This window comes from Equus asinus, chromosome 22 (genome assembly GCF_041296235.1).
Source record: "Equus asinus isolate D_3611 breed Donkey chromosome 22, EquAss-T2T_v2, whole genome shotgun sequence".
NCBI classification, from domain to species: domain Eukaryota; kingdom Metazoa; phylum Chordata; class Mammalia; order Perissodactyla; family Equidae; genus Equus; species Equus asinus.
The window spans coordinates 34,348,075-34,370,101 of NC_091811.1; the positions used below are offsets into that span (position 1 = coordinate 34,348,075).

Sequence of the window (22,027 nt, forward strand, 5' to 3'; positions counted from 1 at the left end):
TTAATGTGGCTGGGTGTTTCAGTTGCAGCCCACAGAAAATGGTAGAGAAAAATGAACTGCCAAGGATTTTAACACTGAAAGTGAAGAGAGAATATAATCATTGTTGCCCAGAATCAGTCTCCTAAAATGAGTGATTAACTAGGGACAGGGTCCAACGTGTCACAATGGGACATATCAAAAGCCATTATATAGGGACAGCTGATGACAACAGCGCTCAGAGTGGGGAAAATGAAATTGCTGACTTCACATTAGTTATAGGGGGAAAACAACAACAGTAACAATAACAAAAGACTAATTCAAAAAATAACACACACTCAAAAAATTGCACCAAATCTAAAAGTACACCAAGATTCATTATGAAACAGAGAGGCCAAAGGAAAGAGCACATATGACATAAGACAAGGCTTACAAAAGAGGCCGTTTTTATACCTAGTGTTACTAGAGAAAGGCCACCCAAAAAACATTGAGCACAACAGAAATATATATGAGAAAGAAGGTTATAAATTATAATTCCCAGGCAAATTTTGTAGCTACATACAATTTTTTTAATATCACCAAATATATGTGAAATCAATACACAGCCACTATCATTCAGATATTCTTTGAAATGACTGATTTGTCTTACCCAAAAGTTAATAATAATATTATAGTATACTATATTAATAGTATAGAGTATAGGGGAAAAAATAAGAAGTTAGACATGACGCTCATGGAAAGTCAAAAAGAATTCATCTATTTGCCCACTGAGGAATGTCAAGTAAAACATATTCTGCTCCTGATTTGAGCAAAAGTCTTCTTAATCACTGAGAAGAGGGACTCCATCTTATACAGTACAGTGTCTGAAAAAAAGAAGGTCATATTAAGGCTAGCTTTCCTTTAAACATAGCAAACTTTGTATGAAGAAGCTTAACTGAGTTATAAGCACTATAACATAGATATTCCAGATATAATTCCCATCGGCTAAGAAAGCTGGAAACATTTCTCTTAATATTTGTATTAAATGATGGTGCTTCCAGCACTGCTCAGCAGCATTCCATGTAAGTAAACGAAGGACATCCCATCCCTTCTGGTGTACTCTCTTTGTTATAAGCAAGTCAATAAGTCCAGCCTACAGTCAAGGGGAGGGGATTACACAGAGGTGTGAAAGCCAGGAAGTGGGGATCACGGGACGAGGCATCTTAAAGGCTGCCTTCCCCAATAGGCAAACTTAAAACTCAGAAAATTCTATGGATTAACTTTTTTTAAATTAGGAAAGTTAGCAATCATTCAACTGTATGTTCTACTAAAATATAATGTTGAGATTATTGAACTAATGGAGCTCAAAAGTTCTTTCCAATCCTGATATACAGAAAATCTATGAATCTATGGCATATACCAGTCAAAAATATGTCAGAATTTAATACATGCCTTATAAAAGGCATGATTAAGTGCAGGAGTGCAAAGGAGAAAAATAACATATCATATAGGGAATAGTAAAGAAAAAAGGCTTTGACAGGTAGGTTGTGGAGTAAAGAGAATTCCATGTGAAACATGGACAACAGGAACAAAGAGGAAAAGCATGGAGGTAGGGAAGTATAAAGTCCTGTTAAAAAAACTGAAAATCGTCTTGGCTTTAGACTAAGGACATGTCTGGTTGAGGAAGACTGGAAAGTGAAGCTGAAGTAGAAGATTGGGTTAGAGCAGAGAGGATCATGAATTCCAAGCCAAAGAGGCTGAACTAAATGAAACAGTGAGGAGCCACAGAAGATTTCTGAGCAAAGGAAGAATGCCTGTAGAGCTATGATTGAGAAATAAACGTTTGGCAGCTGTAAGATGAACTCAGTGCTAGCCTACTAGAGGAAGGGTGAGCCGTTTGGCAGCCACATGGTCTGACAGGATGGTAGGTGCTGGGATAGAAAGGAGAGCACGTTCCACAGCACTGGTGTTTTGCAGGCTTCTCTCTTTGGTCATGTTCCCTACTTGCTCTCTATTTTTATCTGAGAACTCTCTCCTGACCCACATTTCCAATATGTCCACTCAAATGTCTCCCAGTTTACTGATGATCTCTCCTCTCAAACCCGCTCTCCTCTCACATTCTTTTTCTTTGTTATCAGTGGTATCGTTGATACAGTGCCCCAAGACAGAGGATAGACAGCCTAGACCCTCAGTGTCCCTCACCCCAACCTTTCAATCAGCCAGCCACTATCATTGTTAATCTACCTCCTACCTTCCATTCCCAATATCCCCTGGTTTATGTCAAATCCTCAGGAAGTATTGCTACCAAAATGTAAAGATAATGGAATAACCTGGGGGCAACTTCCACCCCAATCAATACCTTGGTCCTGAAGATGATCCTGAAAGAACTTTCATAATCAAATCAAAAGAATAAGTTCAGAAGACCCAAGAATGGCTGATGTTAGATTTGCCACCAGTCTGGTAGAATGGTGGCCTGTGAGTCAATAATTATGTTATTATGACTAATTATGTTATTACAAGATAATGATGTCAATAGCCATGTTTAATAGTAGGAAATAAAGGAAATGATATTGTTCAAACACAAGATTGTGTTCTGATGTTTATCCACAGTATGCACAGGGATGTCTTCAGGGATTGCTAAAAATCCTTGAACATGCATAAGTGTAACAAAGAAAGACGTCAATCCTTAGAACTGAGTCCAATATGCTTTGTGACAGTGATTGTGATTCTGTTGGACACTTGGTGTACAGAGATGTATCATTTCTGAAACATCAGTGGTTTCCGCATAAATAAATTCTGCTTTAACTTCCATAAGCAGATAAAGGGTGACTGGTAGAAGGGAGGGAGGGTAAGGCAGCCTTGTTAGATTTGGCTGAAGCAATGACTCTTTCTGAGATTCTTAGCAGAATACCTAGGAGAGGGAGAGGTGAGAAAAGATATTTTTAAGATCTCCACCTCAGACTCCAAATGTCTTAAAAAAAACGAAACAATACAAAAAACCCACAAAAAAAAAAAACAAAAAAACACCCAGAACTCTTCCTGGAAAGGGCGGGTTCTGCCCAAGGAACTTCAGAATCAGAAAGTATAGATCTGACCTGTTTAGAACAGGTTTTGGCAGGTGTAAAGTGAGTGCCATGTTCTGCTTAAGGCTGAGTCCCACACCCATCAAAACTTCTCCTGAAGCTGGAATTCAGAGCTGGCAGGAGACGGGGAGGGTGGGGAGACTCAGCATTTGCTGCTCCCCTCTGAGGTGCCAGGGCAGCCAGGCACAGATTGGGTGATACCTGCACCACCAGCTCAGATACTGGAGATAAGAAGTGGGGCTTGGCACAGCACTTCAAAGCTTGTTGTGATATTTTTAGAATGCCTGTATTAAAGTGACCCCAAAAGGACAACGGGGCATTGACCCTTAACCTATGATTCTCCCACTGAAGTTGCAGCCTAGGATCATGCAAACACTGTGATTTGGAGAACAAGATTGTACACCATAAAGAGACAGAGAGAGTCCTGGCCAGCCCCACAGAAAGAAAATTTACTAGACTGCCCTGTAACCATAAGGAAGACAGTCACTCTTCTTCTGTCTTCATTTGTGCAGAAGATGAATGTTTATTTCACTCAGATGGCATCCATGAAGAGAACCCACAATCAGTGAGGAGAAAGCTAAAGAAGGCCTGGAGGGACAATACTCTGCAAACTTGAGAGGCTCAGAGAGTGGAACATTTTCCCTCACATTAAGGATAGCTGAAATCCAGGGAGAGAGGGAAAGGGGGAAAACCATCCTTTTGGAGACAGACCCCAGGCAGGAAGGTGGGCCAGGATGGTATCTATCCTTCCACTCCTACCCCTTTATGTGTACAAATGCCAGAAAAGTGCCCAATTCCCAGACTCAGGGCAAGACAAGGACTCTGAGAAAAAAGAAAACAAAGCTGGAGATATATAATTTCACAGATAGTAGTTTCTTTCCTACCACAGATCTTAGTAACCTCAGCACACGATTTTTTTCTTTCCTCATTAGATTGAGAACTTTCACCTTTTCACTTAAAGGAAGCACTTTAGAGACTCTCTTTGGCATATTGGAACGGTCAGTGTCACTGCTCTTGGGCTTTGGGGCCATTACTAAGCAAAATAAGGGTTACTTGAACAGAAGCACTGCGATAGAGCAATAGTCAATCTGATAACTAAAATGGCTGCCATGTGACTAACAGGAGGTTAGCATACACAGCCTGGATGCGCTGGAAAAAAGATGATTCACATCCCCAGCGAGAGGGAGCAGGATGATGCGAGATTTCATCATATTACACAAGATGGTTTGCAATTTAAAACTTATGAATTGCTTATTTCTGGAATTGTCCATTTAATATTTGCAGACCCAGATTGACAGTGGGTAACTGAAACTTCACAAAGCAAAACCAGAGATAAAGGGGGACCACTGTATTTGTCCATGAGAAGATGGACAACTTATTTGAAAGTATGAAGATATATTTATATATTCACATAAGCACAAGTGATTTTCGGCAATTCCGCAGTAACTAAAATCAATGAATGAACGAATAAACAAATAAATAACAAAGAGCTGGGCAGCAACTTTTGCATTACTTCCCCCTCAATCACCAATCTGAATTTCCTTTCTTCTTTGCTCCCAGCTTCATTTTGCAAATGTATAGTGGACCTTTGATAAGCCTATGGGATGATGTCCTGAGTATTTCTACAATTCCCAAATATAGATATATTTATATAAGAACTTATTGTTCATGGATCACAATTCTATTGAGAATCTGGTCTTTCCTGAGCTTAATTCCATATCACAAGTTAATGGCCTTTTCAGCTTTCACTAACGTTTAATTTCTCACTTGATGGCCACACTTCAGGAAAGCAAGGGCAGAATAATAAAGCCCTCCTTGTTGGGATATAAATGTTGGGTAGTCAGTTAGGATTCCTCTCTAGCTAGTAATTAAGTTGATAATACTAAGGGTAGATTCCATTTACTGAAGGCTGACCATGTACCAGACACTGTATAAATTACCTTTACATCTTCTCTATTTACATTATAGCAATCCTCACAACCAATTCTTTGAGACAAGCTTTATCATCCCCATTTCAGATGAAGATGCTATAGTTTGAAGAGACTGTCCAAGTGTGTAGGGAAGGACTCAACCCAGGTCTTTCTGACTCCAAAGCCCAGATCTGTGACCACTATGTTACGGCACTTCCCCACTAGTTATTGCCTCTAAGACCCTCGATGCACATTTCAAATGTTTGCCTCAATAAAATTACATATAACTACATCATAGAACTCCAGAGCCTAAGGGGAAAAGTCAAAATCATGAATGTTAATAAAATAAAATATCTATTGTATGATATAACTAACCTCTTCTTTGACTTAGCTGCCCTCTTTTCTAAAATTGTAGGATTCCTGGTACACAAGTTTCCTGGAACAGGAAAATTGAATTAGCTTCTTCAGTACAAATTAAATAAGAACTTTCACACACATCATCTCTACCATCATCCCCATCAGGGTGCCCTGAATGAGTTATTATTTTTCCTATTTACTAGTGAGGAAACGGAAGCTGAGAAAGATTCAAGGATTTAGCCAAAACATCACACTCCTTGAGAACACAGATCATACTTTTTTCATTTATATAAGTGCATGCATTTTTATGCCTGTGAACACAGAGCCTGCCTCAATAAATGCTGAGTAATAAATGGACCAAGAGGAGAAAGCAGGATCTGGCAGGGACCATGTCTTTCTTGTTTACCACTGTGTAGCTAGATACTCAATAAATACTCACTGAAGGCAGGAAGAAAGAGAGGGAGGTAGAGATCGAGGAGTTCTTACTTCAAACCTCACTCTCTTTTGAGCTTCGAGCCCCACTAGACTAATTCTCCATCATCTTTGTATGCACAACATCTAGCACAGGGCCTGGCCTCAGTGGCACTCAATAAATGCAGACTGACGGTAGGATAACTACGGACACAACAAATTAAAAAGAAAACAAAGCAACTTTTCAATACAGCCAGAGACTTCCGGTGGCGAAGTAAACATAAGATCAGGTCAATAACTACAAAGAAGCAAATAAAAATCAAATGATACAGAAAATCAGAGAAACTGAAATGTCTACTAACGGAAAATGGAGTGTTGAGTTTACAGAGACAACGTCATGGCAGAAACTCAAAAACACAAACGCAGCACAACACAGCCCTACAGAGACACAGTTAAGTATTACTAGATTCCTCAGGTGTCCAGGTTCCATACTGTTTAATACCTTAAAAGGAAAGGTCAGAACAGTGCATAGAATCAGGAATCAATGTGAACAGCAGTGCTGTTAAATACATAGAGAATCCAAATTCACACATTCTCCTCCCTTCCGGCTGTGATTTTTCAAATATAAACCGCTGAGAGCAGGAGAATGATGATATCACTATAGACTAGATGTTCTATTTAACGAAAATGGTCATATTCTTATTTTCTTCTTCCTTGGGGAGCCTTCACGTCAAGGTAACTTTTAAATAGAAACAACCAGCTTTGCAGCAGAGCCTGATTATCAATTTACACCTCTGGCAAAGGAAGGCCTAGAATTCTATTGTTTTGTTAATTGTCAATTTGCATCTTTGAAAGGTGTTGCATTTTCTCTTCTTTCTAACAGGTTAAGACTAATTCTGTATGTTAATAAATATTATAAACACTTTCCACAGAAATGCAGTTTGCTAAAAAGTATGTTATTACTGTTATTCTCTATTTTCCTCTACTTAATTACACCTAAGATCTTAAAGTTGATTTTATGAAAGCTAGTTAAGCTCTTATTTAAACCGGTTTTTCTTCAGAAAAACAATTTTGCTTTTCAAATAAACATTTGGACAAAATGCTTTTTAAAGTACCTGTTATTGATAGCCACGAAAAAGTTACACACTCATTAAGGTAAAATTTCACAAGGAGATCTTTGACTTTTTCCTTGAATAGAGGATTAGAAAATATTCTTTCCTTTCCTTTCTTCTAGTACATATATAGTATAAAAAATATAACAAGTAAAAACAAAGATCCATTTTACAGAGTAACAGAAAAGATGGAAATACAAGTTGTAAAGAACATATTATGAAAAGGGATTCAAATAAGATAAAGATTATTCCTTACACTTATGTTTACATGTAGTAACTTGGAGAAATGAAAGTTCTTAACATGCCCTATCAGTACTAATTCCAGTACTGGATTCAGAATGATATGATCTTTTTGATACGCTTGTCAAAGCAGGTATTTTTAATCCACTGCAACATTTTCCCCAACGGATTGCTAGACATAAAATGCTAAGTCAAACACTATCTGGTAACTCTCAAGCTTTTGAGCTTAGGCAGGTGGTGTTTAAAAAGATCAAGTGATCACTTCCCATTAGACCCAAGCGAGGATGTTTAAAAGCCATTCATATTGCTAAAAAAATGGCTTCACCCATCATAAGCAGTTTTAATTTACTAAATTTATTTATATTCTACATTTTTCTTAAAAGGATTTGAGAGGGGTAATCTCTCTTTGTGTTACTTTGGTTTCTCAAGTGCAAAATCATGGGTAAACAATATCTATCGATCAACAACAAAGAGCATATATTTAACAGGTCTGTAAAGTGCTTTGTAAAATATGAATGTTACACGTGTTATTTATTACCATGTATGGGCTTGCTCCTAAACCATGTCATCACTCCAAAAGGAAGCATCCACTTAATAATACACCCTTACATTATACATATTTTAAGGCTTTCTTGAAAGTATTAACACTTTGAAAAGAAAATTTCTTTAACATTTAAATCAACTTCTCAATTCAGCCTACCCCTTGTCTCAGGATATTTGCATCATACACTCAAATATACATATACATTTTATACATGAACCCATTGTACAATGCCTCTTAATACTGTTCCACATTCCTTTTAATGAATTCTATGGTATTGGTCAAACCAAATCTATTTTGAGGAAAAAAAGCCAGGAAAAATGATAGAGCAACTGGAAGGAAAAGTCAGTGGGTACAGAGAATTGGTGAAGCAATGGAGTTGAGTTTTAATAATGCAATGATTCCATCATTATTGTGTGCAAATAACTAAGTCCTGTTAACATCATGTTAGGGAAACAGACAACACCCATTAACAGCTTAAGTGGCTTAAATATCTGAGCTATAAAGGATTTTCAGCATTTTTTCTTTTTTCCCTCCTTTTATCATTTTTTACTTTTAAAAGATATACTCCCAAATTTTAAAATGGTTCTGGGACTGCACACATTGGCTATTGTATTTCCTGAACTTTTTACCAAACATTTACTATATGCCAAGTTTGTTGAACTAATTTTGGAAAAAAAAATTCAGAGTTTTGCATGTGAGATATTTTAGGAGTAGAATTAAACATATTACACAAAAGAATTTCCAGTTTTAGCTCAAACCTGATGTCCCTTGGCAAAATAAACATAATTTAGTCAACAATCACCAGAAAATAATTTTAACCATCTTATGTAAATTGATTAGAATTATTTTCAGGTCAGGCTGTTAGTTGAAATTTTGAAAATGGATGGCCACATTTCTTTAATTCTTGAAATCATTTAATTCTGACTAAAGGGCAAGGAGGTTTCCGCCAGACTTCTGGCCTCATGAATCCCAGAATTAGTGCCTTCCTTCGGTCATGAAGTGTCTATCTGCCTCCCTTTCAGAATGAATAAAGCTGTGTTTAGGAGTATGATGTCTGAGAGGTCCTTTTAAAATCTATAAAACAACAATAAAAATACATGCTTTGTCCCAGGAAAATATTTAGCAGCATATGAAGGTCATAAAATATACAAAAAAAAGTATATACAACCAAAAGAGTTTTATGAAATTCTCTTTAAAACGAGAGATTCAAAAAATTCTATATAGATTAAGTTCAAAGAAATTGAGGAAAAAAGTTAAGAACTTTGGTTTATTTAATAAAGAGAACGAAAAATAACTTATTTTTAACTTCACTGAGATCATAGCTAATTCTTTCCACTGATAGTAGATAGACAGGAATTAGATTTAAATCCTAATGTAAAGGATACAAGTAAAACATGCAAAAACTTTCTGAGGTTTCTGCTAAGTTTTTAATCTCAATTTTTCCATTATTAGGCTTTATGATCATGTAGCTCCCCTCTTCAAAATGCTCCAAGAGTTTCCCATAATATTTGCAATAATACCTAAAGTCCTTTCCCTGGGTTGATAGGTCCTAGAGGCCCTCGACTCTGCACATCTTTCCATTCTGTGACAATTTATTGCATTTACTTGTATTGCAGGGTTTACTCCTTACATCCATATTCACACTCCCTCTCCCTTTGCATTTTCGTCCACCCTCACTTTCTTACTGATGACTTTCACGTTTATATTTCCAGCCTACACTTCTGTTCAATATTTCTACTTGGATACTTGATAAGAATTACAAACTTAGGTTCAAAATTGATCTATTATTTATCCTCAAACCTGCTCTTTCCCAAATCTCAGCCAATGAAAATGGCTGCGTCCCAGTTACTCAGGCCAAAATCCTCAAGTCATCTGGGACTTCTCTCTTTCTCACATACCTCATATTCACCCGGGTCAACAAATCTTGTGGACCGAATCTATAAAACACTCTACATCAAGGTTTTGACCATTTCTAACCACCCCCACTGCTACCACTCTGATTCAATCCACCATGAATCTCTGGTCTGGCTTATTGCAATGGCCTCCCAATGGCCTCCCAGCTTCCATTCCTTGACTAAAACACATGTCTTCTCCAAACTATGGCCAGAATGATCCTTTTAAAACATAAGCCAGTTCTCTCTGCTTAAAACCCTATCAAGGCTTCTCATCTCATTCAGAGTCAAAGCCAAAGTCCTTACAATGTCCTACAAGGCTAAAATGATCTGGCCCCAACTGTTTTCTAAACTCATGTCCTACTAGTCACTCCTTCGTGCACTCTGCTCCAGTCATATGGGTCTACTTGCTCTTCCTAAACACCACAGACATGCTGCCATTTGCTGGTCCTTGTTTTATGATGTCCACTATCTGCCATCCGCCATGAAGGCAGAGATTTTTGTCTGTTTTGTCCCTTATTACATCCTCAGTTCTTAGTAAAGTGCCCAGAACACAGTAGGTCTTCAGTACTTATTCGTTGTTGGATGCTAACGTGGTTGCATCCCTCTACTAGCTCTAAGTGCTTTGTCTTCTTTATCGTTGCATCCTCAGTGTCAAGCACAGTTCTGGGTCCATAATAAAATATTCGATGAATGCTGACTAATGAGTCAATGGATTAATTAATGAACAAATAAAACACTTTAGCAAGAAACAAAGATTTAATATATAGGAATCTCCTCGAAATAAAATAACATGAATTACCTATTTACTCCCTATTTAGCATTTGTCTTCTCTCTCTATTTCTATGAGGATTTCTCCAGTCTTCCTTTATTTTAACTCATCTTCTGTGGTCTAGTTAAGTTACACTGCATTTCTAGCTGCCTAAAGAAAAACAGCTACAAAATAGCTGAATTGAAGTCAGAATGTTTTTCTATGTTCTTTTCTTATTTACACCCATCTATTAAATGTTAAAACTTTTTGCAATTCACATATATTACTTGTTAGTTAAAAGAAAAAGTGAAAGTTAAAAAGATTAAGACATTAAAAAGCAAAAACAGGAAGAAAACATAGAAACTTCATTTAATTCTTTGAGTGTTAGTATTTTAAGAAAATACAAGTTTAGCATATTTAGAAGGTTGTTTGCACATCATAATAATTTACATTATTATGTAAAATACAGATGTAAAGACAACCCTTCAGCAAAATTTCAAATTAATGCATACAGAGGTTACAACCAGCTTGATTCCTCCCCATCTCTTACTCGTTTTTTTTATGATTTTCATTACCAGAATCAAGAGAAGAAAAAGCAAAGTAAAATATAAAGTTTTCTTTCTAATACTTATTCAGCAAATCATTTAGAAAGCTTTACTAATTTCATCTAGTTTCAAATATAAAGGGGAAACTAGTTCAGATAAAAACCATCCTTGCTGCACCTTTCCAGCATGTGGTCCACTTTATTCTGAAGGCCTTGGGCGCAAATGAAAGTTACAACTTTAAGTCCCACAAAGAAATCTTGAAAGCGCCAAATATCTGTTCATCTAACTCAGCCTTCAGAAAACAGAGGCATGGGACTCTTTTTGAACCTGCCTTCAAAGCTAAAGATCTTCAGCCATGGGCTTCTCTTTCACATCACTTGGGGCCCACTGGTGATCAGACAACTGTGAAGCTGCCCGCGTTACCTCGAAAGCTTTGTAGCCTCTGCAGGCACAGCCATGCTGGGGACAGTCACCTGTGTCACTGTGGGATTCTCTTGGTTGGTAATTATAGAATAAAAGTCACTGGAGTCCTAAAACGTGAAGGAAGTGCCAGGAAGCCGATTTCTCTCAAGAGGACTTAAAAACGACTAGTTTAATCTTTTGCCACATCTTTGGAATAAGCGAGGGTGGGGTTGGGAGTGAAGGGGAGGGGGAGGTGGGGGGGCTGTCTTGGCACCCACTCATACTTACCAACCAAAGGTCCAGAGGAATCACCACCTCTGGCACCCATATGACGCTTTACCTAATGAAATACACATATTCATTTTACTCTTTCTGACATTTAACAACAGACTTGACACTGGCACATTTTATGTGAAGGATCTGCCAGGAGTGCGCTTTTTCCAAGATTGCCAGTTTCCCATAAAATTGGCAAAATTTTCCGTACTCTTTCAATTCTCTCATCAGAAGTGACTGGAATTCCCTATTCTGGCCCTCTAACTTTTGGGTGTGCATGGAGGAAGGAAGCAGAAAATCTGCAGAAATACAAATAAGCACAGAGAAATCCACAAGCTTCAATATCTCTTAGCATGTAGATGGGAATAATGAAACAGAGCCGTGCCAATTATATTTAAGTTCCACATGTCATTTCAAAACATATTTAGAGAGAAATTAAAATTTTTTAAGTTAAAAATAAAGTCTTGCTATCCAAAGCATTCCTTATTAGGTAGGAGAGTCTTGATTTAAAATTTTTTTTTCTGAAAGCAAAATAGGGTTCCCATGTGTACAAACCCCTTCTAGTCTGTAAGCAAGAAACTGGTGGTGGCATGAAATAATTTGGTCCTAAGACAAGATGAAAAAAATGAAAAGCTCTTTATAAGGTTTAGTTTTTTAAATTATAGTGACCTTTTACCCAGGGGGCAGCATCTCACAATCTCTAGTCCTGGGGAAGCAGAAAGCAACCAAACTGTTAAAATGATCAAGATAAAGCCAGTTCTCTAAAATCATAGAACTTCAGTGTGTCATGGAGAAACTCCTATAAAGGAAGAGATGGAGAAAGAACTGAGAGTCTTTTATTTCACTCCAGGACAATACTCATTTCCTTCCATGATTACTCTGTACACTGACACCCTCCTCCACCTTTCCCCCGCTACTACCAGGCTCTATCTCACCAGATGATGCCTCGTACTCCAAAACTGAGGCCACCAGGCATCCACTCCGTCCATAAAGAGTGACCCACCTCTATCACTCTCTGTCTTCTCACTTGGGCTGCCTCTTTGTCTTCTGCCATTCCTGAGGTGCAGGTGCTCTTTTGTTCAAGAATCATCCTTCTGCCTACCTCTGCATGCCACGCTCTCCTGTTCTTATTTCTCTCTTCCCTTATATACTCAACTTTTGCTTTTCCATTGACTCATCTTCCTCTTGTCAGTAAATATGCTCCAGTGTCTACCAATATTAAGAATGAATATTCATGCAACCCCTTCGAGCTGGCATATTCTCTCCCTTTCCCTGTTCATCCACATCTGGCAAATCACCACTGCACTTGAAACTCCCATCAATAAAGTTATGAATTATTTTCTTTGTTTCCAAATCTGGTTCTTATGTTACTTCATAACAACCAGTCACCTATTTTCCCAAGCCAAAAAAGCTTGGCACCAACTTAGACTATACTTCTCTTCTATGTTCCATAATCAATTAATCGTTAAATAATGATTTTACCCCTTTAAATATGTTTAAATGTCATCCTTCTTTCTCTGTCCCTGAAGCTATTTTCTTTGTTTAAGCCTTCTTCATATCCTACCTGAATTTGTGAAATAACTATTTTCTCTCCCTTGAAATCATCCTACACATGGTTACCAGAGTGATAGCTTTAAACTGCAAATCAAATTATATGATTTTTCTTCAGAATAAAATACAAACTCTATAGTATGGTATAGAAGGCTTTTAGTTATGAATCTGATTAGATTATTTTATCTCCTAAAGCCACCATCTTGCAAGATCAAATAAATGCTGTGATATGCATTTTCATCCTTCTCTGAACAAAAGTTCATCCATCAAACCCCACCCAAACATCATCCCCGCTCTGACGCATTCCATGATTGGCAACCTTTCCTGACAAAATTAATAATCCCTTCTTCTGTGTAATAACTTGGTAGGTTGTACATGCTTATGTCATCACTCATGTCACGGTTTAGTGTGGTCATTTGTTTTTTTTCCAGCTTTCTTGAGATATAATTGACATATAACATTACGTAAATTTTAGTCATAAAATGTGATGATTTGATATGCTTATATATTGCAAAATGATTACCATAGTAGTGTTAGTTAACTCCTCCATCACTTCATATAATTACCATTTCTTCTTTACAGTGAGAACATTTAAGATCTACTCTCTTAGCAACTTTCAAGTATATAATACAGTTTGTTAACTATAATCACCATGCTATTCATCAGATCCCCGGAACTTATTCATCTTATAGCTGAATGTTTGTACCCTTTGATCAACGTTTCCCTATTTCCCCCACCTCTCAGCCTCTGGCATCCACCATTCTACTCTGTTTCTATGAGTTCAGCTTTTTAAAAAATTCCCCATATCAGTGATACAACACAGTATTTGTCTTTCTCTGTCTGACTTATTTTAATTAGCATTATGCCCTGAAGGTCCATCCATGCTGTCTCAAATGAGTAAGAAGAATTTCCTTCTTATTCATGGCTGAATAATATTCCTCTGTGTGTGTGTGTATGTATGTGAGTGTGTGTGTGTGTCTGTGTGTATACACAAAACATTAAAAATAGAACTACCAGCAATCCCACTTCAGGCTATACATCCAAAGAAATAAAATCAGGATCTTGAAAAGATATTTGCAGCCCAATGTTCACTGCAACATTATTCACAATAGCCAAGATATGGGAACAACCTAATGTCTATCAATGGGTGAATGGATGTATATATCATACCTCCTTCATCCATTCATCCATTGACGGACTCAATCTCCTTATTCTTTATTGGTTTGTTGAGATTTTCTACATCTTTATGATTCAGTATTGGTAGGTTTATGTTTCTAGGGCTTTATCCAATTCTTTCAGGTTATCCAATTTGTTGGCATGTATTTGTTCATAGTAGTCTCTTATAATCCATGCATTTCTGTGGTATCAGTCATAATGTCTCCTTTTTAATTTCTGATTTCATTTATTTGAGTCTTCTCTTTTTTTCTTAGTTTAGCTAAAGGTTTGTAAATTTTGTTTATCTTTTTTAAAAAAATCAGCTGACAATTTCACTAATCTTTTCTATTGCTTTTGTAGTCTCTATTTCATTCATTTCTACTCTGATCTTTGTAATTTCCTTCCTTCTGCTAACTTTGGGCTTAGTATGTTCTTCTTTTTCTAGTTCCTTAGGGTATAAAGTCACATTGTTTGAGATCTTTCTCTTTTCTTTTCTTTCTTTCTTTTTTTTTAAATTTGGGGCTTTTTTCTTTTCTTTTTTTGCCTGGAAGATTGGCCCTGGGCTAACATCTGTTGCAATCTTCCTCTTTTTTTTTTCTCTCCAAAGCCCCAGTACATCCTAGTTGTAGCTCCTTCTAGTTCTTCTATGTGGGATGCCACCACAGCATGGCTTGAGGCGGTGTGTAGGTCCACATGCAGGATCTGAAATGGTGAACCCTGGGCCGCTGAAGTGGAGCGCACAAACTTAACCACTACACCACTGGGCCAGCCCTTCTTTTTTCTTAATGTAGGTATTTATAGCTACAAACTTTCCACTTAGAACTGCTTTAGCTGAATCCCATAAGATTTGGTATGCTGTGTTTCCATTTTCATTTATTTCAATATATTTTTTGATTTCTCTTTTGATTTCTTCATTGACCCATTGGAGTGTGTTGTTTAATTTCTACATATTTGTGAATTTTCCAGTTTTCCTCCTGTTATTGATTTCTAGTTTCATACCATTGTGGTTGGAGATGATACTTGGTATAATTTCAATCTTCTTAAATTTGCTAAGATTTTTTGTGACCTATCACATTACATCTTCTGGAGAATGTTCTGTGTACACTTGAGAAGAATGTACACTGGGAGGAATGTATATTCTGCAGCTGTTGGACGGAATGTTCTGTATATGTTTGTTAGGTCTGAGGTATAATCCAAGGGCAATGTTTCCTTATCAATTTTCTGTCTAGATGATCTATCAACTGTTGAAAGTTGAGTATTAAAGTTTCCTACTGTTATTATATTTTTGTCTATGTCTCCCTTAAAATTTGCTAGTAATCTATTTAGGTGCTCCCATTGTTAGGTGCATACATGTTCACATTGTTACCTTCTCTTGATGAACTGATCCTTATCATTATAAAACAAACTTGTCTCTTATTAAAGGTTTTAAAAGTCTTATTTCATCTGACATAAGTATAGCTTCTCCTGCTCTCTTTTGGTTTCCACTCTCATGAAATAGCTTTTCCTTCCCTTCACTTTGACCCTATGTGTGTCTTTCTTGTAGGCAGCATACAGTCACTTTTTATGCTTCCAGCCACTCTATATCTTTTGACTGGAAAATTCAATTCATTTACATTTAGAGTAAATATTGATAGATAAGGACTTACTAATGCCATCAAATTGTTTTCTGGCTGTTTTGTAGTTCCTTTGTTCCTTTCTCCCTCTCTTGCTGCCTTCCTACATGAACTAATGATTTCCCATAATAGTATGCTTTGATTCCCTTCTCTGTATCTTTTGTCAATCTATTGTATGTTTTTGATTTGTAGTTACCATGAAGCTTACAAAAACATCTTATAGATGTAACAGTCTAGTTTATGTTGATAAAAACTTAACTTTGATCACATACAAAAACTGTACCTTTTTACTCCCCCTCCTTTTATGTTTTTGATGTCACAATTTACCTCTTTTTATATTGTGTATTTATTAATCTTACTGTAGGTATAGTTGTTTTTAATACTTTTGTCCTTTAACTTTATACTACAGTTAAGTTGTTAAGACATCATCATATAACAGTATTAATCTGAATTTGACTATCTACTTACCCTTACCAGTGTGCTGTATATTTTCTTATGTTTCCATGTTACTAAATAGTGTTCTTTCATTTCAGCAATTCTTTTAAGGCAGGTGTAGTGGTGATGAACTCCCTCAGCTCTAGTTTCTCTGCAAAGATCTTTGTCTCCTTTATTTCTGTAGGAAAATTTTGCTGGATAGAGTATTCTTGGTTGGCAGTATTTTTCTTTAATAACTTTGAATATATCTTCCCACTCTGCCCTGGCCTGTGAGGTTTCTGTTGAGAAATCTGCTGATAGCCTCATGAGAGTTCTCTTTTAAGTTAAAAACTTCTTTTCTCTTGCTGCTTTTAAGATTATCTCTTCATCTTTGATTTTTGACAGTTTTATTAGGTCTTGGAGAAGATCTCTCTAAATTGAGTCTATTTGGTGACCTAGTTGCTTCATGAACTTAGACACCTAAATCTCTCCCCAGATTTGGGAAGTTCTTAGCCATTATTCTTTAAATAAGCTTTTTGCCCCCTTCTCCTTCTGGACCTCTAATAATTCTGGTTGTTTGCTTTGATGGCACCCTGTAGAGTATGCAGGGTTTCTTCAGTCTTCTTCATTCTTTTTTCTTTGTTCTCCTCTGACTGGATAATTTCAAAGTTCCTGTGCTCTAACTCACAGATTCTTTCTTTTCCTTGATCCATTCTGCTGTTGATGATATTGTAGTTTTCATTTCGTTTATCATATTCTTACCTCCAGAATTTGTTCAGTTCTTTTTTAATGATTTCTGTCTCTTTGCTAAACTTCATTTTGTTCATTTGCTGTTTTCTTGATTTCACTGAACTGTCTTTCTGTGTTTTCTTGTAGCTCATTGAGCTTCCTGAAAACAGTTATTTTGAATTCTTTATCTCATAAATTGCAGATCTCCATGTCTTTCGGATCAGTTACTGGAAGATTATTGTGATCCTTTAATGGTATCATGTTTCTTCCATTTTTGATGTTCATTGAAGTTTGGCATTGCTGTGTTTGCATATGAAGTAGCAGTCACCTCCTCCAGTTTTTACTGACTGCCTTTGGGAGAGAGATATCTTCTATCAGCCCTACTAGGGATTCTGAGGCTTTCTCAGACCCTCTATGGGATACATCTGCTCCATGCTTCTTGCTCCCTCTTGCTTCAGAATTCTTAAACTTTATGCCCTCTTCCAATCCTGCAACATACCAGGCCAGGTGCTGACAACTTCCCTTCTGCTTTCACAAGGGTGGTGCTAAAGCTCAAGTTTGTGGTCTCTTCCTGGCCCACAGTTTAGGCCAACTTTCTGTGTGTGCTCATTAGCTGTCTGCCAAAGATTGCTCTCACTGCTGCCACTAAGAGGTTGGGAGTACACACAGGGAGCCATCCAAGGGGTGGAAGAGAGCATGGTTGAGGCAAATGGAGTGCTGGGGGTGCCCATGGGCCAGCTGGAGAAATTGTAGGCAAGGCATCCCCAGGAGTTCATGGGTGGGCTTCTTATGGAGTCCACGTAGCAGTTAGTAGGAGGTGCATTCCTTTAATGCCCTCCAAGAGTCCTATCTACTGCTTTCCCAGCTACGTCCCACCTTCTCAATCATGCAGCTCATGATTCAGTGCTCCTCTCCAACGTGTTCAAACTTGTATTTTCCTCCTCTGGAAATCTGGACTTCCATAATGCTTCTCTTGTCCATGGGAGGCTGAATACGACAGTGTTCTTCAGGGGCTCCTGAATGATGGCCAAGAGGGGCTAGAGCCAGTTCATGGGTCACCACAGGGTCCACAGCTGGGTCCAAGGTCTATATGCCAATTACCAAACACTTGGGGAGGCGAGACTCTTTCCACATCCCTTGGCATATGATGCTGGATCCCACAGCTCCCATGAAGCCACTTTTGTCCATGAATGGATGCCAAATTGTTGTTGTTGGGGGTGGGGGAGCATGAAGAGGAATGTCTTATTCAGCCATGTTGCTGACACCATTCCTATGGTCATTTGTTTACATTTCTATCGGACTGCAAAACTTCTTGTAGGCAGGTACAGGCCTCCCTTCACTTTGCATTCTCAGGGATATCACAGTGATAAAACTCTGGGATGAGTACATAAATATACAGAAATATTTGGAAAAAATTACACTAGTTGCACAAAAGCCCCAAAGGTGAAAAAATCATTAATAGACAAGGATTCCCACCCCCCCTTTTTGGCTCTTTCGGTTTTCATACAATCAAGTTAAAAGTTATTTTATAAAATGTTTCCTCCTAATTGTTCCAAACAACTAACTTTAATATGAGTTTTCTCTATTTATTCATTTGTCCTTTATAGGTCTTATTTTCAACTCTTTAATCTTGAGCCCTTGTTAACCCCATCTCATGATTTATGCTTTCAATGATTTCACACTAAATGGTTGTTCTCTTTCAACAGATTTCTCCAATTTCTATTTCTGTTCTTTAGAGCAAAGTCTTATCTAGTGTCCTCACTCTTAGCTTTAATTTTTCCCTAGACAATATCAGCAGATTTAATTTCCTCTTGTACAAATAGGGGTATATTTTGACTGTACAACTAAATCAATTCATTACGAAGTCATGAAACTTTTTTCTGTGACCAATCTGATACAACATTCTTCATATTCCAAATTTTCTACTCAGTGTACCATCTATAGGATGTGAGCTTTGCCCTTTTTTCTGTGTTCAACTAAATCATTCACATTCCCTTTTCTTGTCCGCTTATTACCAGGCCTATTTGTGTGAGAATGTTAACCAGAGTTAATGCTATAGCCAGAATTGTCAGACACATTTACTCTTTGCAAGTTAACTGGTTAATCTCTGAATTAAAAGTGTTTAAAAATTCAGTTCTGAAATTCACATGAGATAGACGAGTAACTATGTTTGTCAATTAGGAAATTTCTTCATTAATTAATAAAATTCTATGTACTTGAGATAGTGCTACTCCAATTTATGTTTGAACAGAAAAATCTCAAGTGGGTGATCATACTGATAGAATTCTTACTAATTATATTTGCATGAAATTTGAAGATTAAACATTAAATAATTGCATTTAGGAAGCACATAAAACATAATATTGGTATCCCCCCCAAAATGGAACATTACAATTTTTTTCACATTTAAGTGTTTAAAGGCTTACCACATAAAAGCTAAAGAATATAATACAGTAAATCTGGTTAATACACCTGTACATATATATATTTTTTAATTTTGGGTCTATGAGTATCACATGCTCATTTGTTACTCATACCATATTAGAGATATCTTAGTTTTATAGTGTGAATTCAACATATTTGCACAAACAATTATTTGGGCCATTTAGCTAGAATATGAGAAGAATCAAAACATACACTTATATAAACATTTTTAACATTTAAAGGAAGCATTTTTAGAGTTACTGTAAGCAGAATACTTACTAAGCACCTACAGTGTTGGGTAAAGAATCTTTCATTTAAATCAACCTTGAATTAAAAGAGAAATTGGGAATGAAAAGTTGTACTATGTGAATGAACTTCAAAAGGTTCAGAAGTTGGCCCTGATATACTCAACATTTCTCATCCAAACTGGAAGTCTGAAATATTATGTTGAAAATGGCTTAAAACTGTCTTTTTTGAAAGACTACAGGACCTTTATTTTCTTCTTCCCACCAGACTATAAATGCTGGAAGAACAACCTGTCTTATGGCATTTTGGGCACACAATTTCCCTTCCCAGCAATAAATTGGAAGTACAGAGTTTATGTCTGTTTGATTCCCATCTGTCAACTAAACAGCAGCGAGATCAAAGCCATCATTCCATTTCTAAGGCTGCTTATTAGTTGTATGCTTGATCACGGCCTTTTAGGAATCCCATTCATAAGACGAAAACATCAAGGTAGTAACCTATGCCACACTGATGGTAAATTTAAATTAGATTTACACATACTTGCTTCTCATTAGCCGTCATGCATTGTCATTATCAGCAAAGTGTATTTAAGTACTTACTTAAGGTGCTATTTGATGTTACTTATGACAAGCTAAAAAGATCACCTCCCCCTAGAAAGGGACAGGCATTTAAAAAGCATAAGAACTAAACAAGATAACAGGTCTGTGTTAACCACTATTGCCTATGAAAAATGTTTATTGTAAGGAGAGGTATTATGAACAGAAGTGATGGAAGTAATGGCGTTTTTGAAAGAAAAACTGTGTATGTGCATGCGTTCATTTGTGGGTGTGTGTTTGATTATCCATTCCAGCATAGATTCTTCTTTAAAACTGACCTAAATTTTCCTTCCTGTAAAAAGTCTAAAACCGTTATGTTGGCGTCTCAGTGAGCTGACGTTTCTCACAGAGATTATACTGAATTGTCTCACATTTACTTTGTGTTGTATACCTTTGATAACAAGTTAAAAGTGGAAGAAGGAAAAAAACCTACCTGCAAACAAGAAACCCCTGTTAATGAAATTCTGCAGCACACTGTCAACTTTTTGTCCAGGAAGAAATCAAACCCATATTCACAAAAGGACAGAGCGGGAGTGTGGATTGGGGCAGTAGAACGACGGTTTCTGTCATAATTTCTAGTCGTTACTACCTCCAGACATTCGAACAAACTCAGGATCAAGCCCTTTCCCCCATTCACAGACAAATCACGTGTTACTAAGTTGTTTTTTTAAGCCACATTCAGTTTTATAAGGCAGTGCTTCTCAAAGCGTGATCTCTGGGCCAGTAGCATCAGTATCATCCGGGAACTTGTAGGCTACACATATTCCCAGACCTCACACAAACCTACAATTCGGAAACAACGGGGGTCAGTCCACTAATCTGTTTAATAAGCACTCCAAGTTTATGTACCATTGTAATAAATGCATTAATTTTTGCAATATGAATTATTTCATTCATTTTCTAAAGAGTTTAGTGAGGTCATAGAGTAAAACAGGTGAGGATATATAATTGTAGGATGGAGATGACATACATTATTAAATTAGTTAGTGACGGAGTAGGGATAGGAGTAAGTTTCAAAACTCCAGACACAAATCACATGAATTTTCTAGCACACACTCTCAAAGTTTATCAGTAACTTAAACATACCCCTTCTTTAAGGTCAAACATAAATAATATAATGCAGTAGATTTTACATAACATATTAAGTACTTTATATTATAATGTTTCAAATGTTAATATATAAAACAGAAGTTTCCAAATAATGAAAAATCACTGCTAGCTTTTAAATGTTCACAAGAAAATGAAAAATTCCCCTCCTAATTGCTACCAAGTTTGGGGTGCTTTATTATGGTTTCAAATATTGGAAAAATGTAAATGGTCTCTTGAAATATTGAAGAGTGGGCAAAAGGTCATGTGCCCAAATACAGCTGGCTCCTGATACTACAGGGAAGTAGTAGTAAGGGGACTGGGCCTGCCATGTTGTTTTTAATTTTGTTCGGGAAGGGGGGGAAATAAAGTTTATTTATCCTCAGCTAGGAGGAAAAGTCAAAAGTTTAGAAAGGAGAGGTAACTTCACTTCCGTTAGCCAAGTTCCTGGAGAACAGCTTAAGTTTTTGATGAAGATCGCAAAATGACTAAGGGAAAATGTTCAATTAACAGAGAAGAAGGCCTCCAGTTATTAAACAAGTGTACTAAATTATGTATAAATAATGGCTGCCATGAATTAAGTGTATTAAGGATTTTCACCTTTAAAGAAAAGATGATGACCTTAAGTCTGGGAGAACAATTAGTTAAAACAGAAGTGGACTGGATAGCTCTTTGCCGTCAGTTGCTCAGATTGTATGCTTTAAGAAGTAGAAGGGGAGAAATAATTTTGGACTTGGG

General features: G+C 36.9%; 1 protein-coding gene across 14 annotated transcripts in view; it reads right to left on the reverse strand.

Moving 5' to 3' along the window:
- Nucleotides 1-22,027, reverse strand: part of SOX5 (SRY-box transcription factor 5) — a 951,808-nt gene that overhangs the window by 725,168 nt on the left and 204,613 nt on the right. For 3 of the 14 annotated variants that reach the window (XM_070494050.1, XM_070494054.1, XM_070494049.1), the window contains exon 1: nt 5,324-21,394. The exons of the other annotated variants lie outside the window; for them this stretch is intronic. The gene's annotated coding sequence lies outside the window, so the exon portion shown is untranslated. Of the gene's footprint in view, nt 1-5,323; nt 21,395-22,027 lie in introns of those variants that run through there. 14 annotated transcript variants of the gene reach the window in all.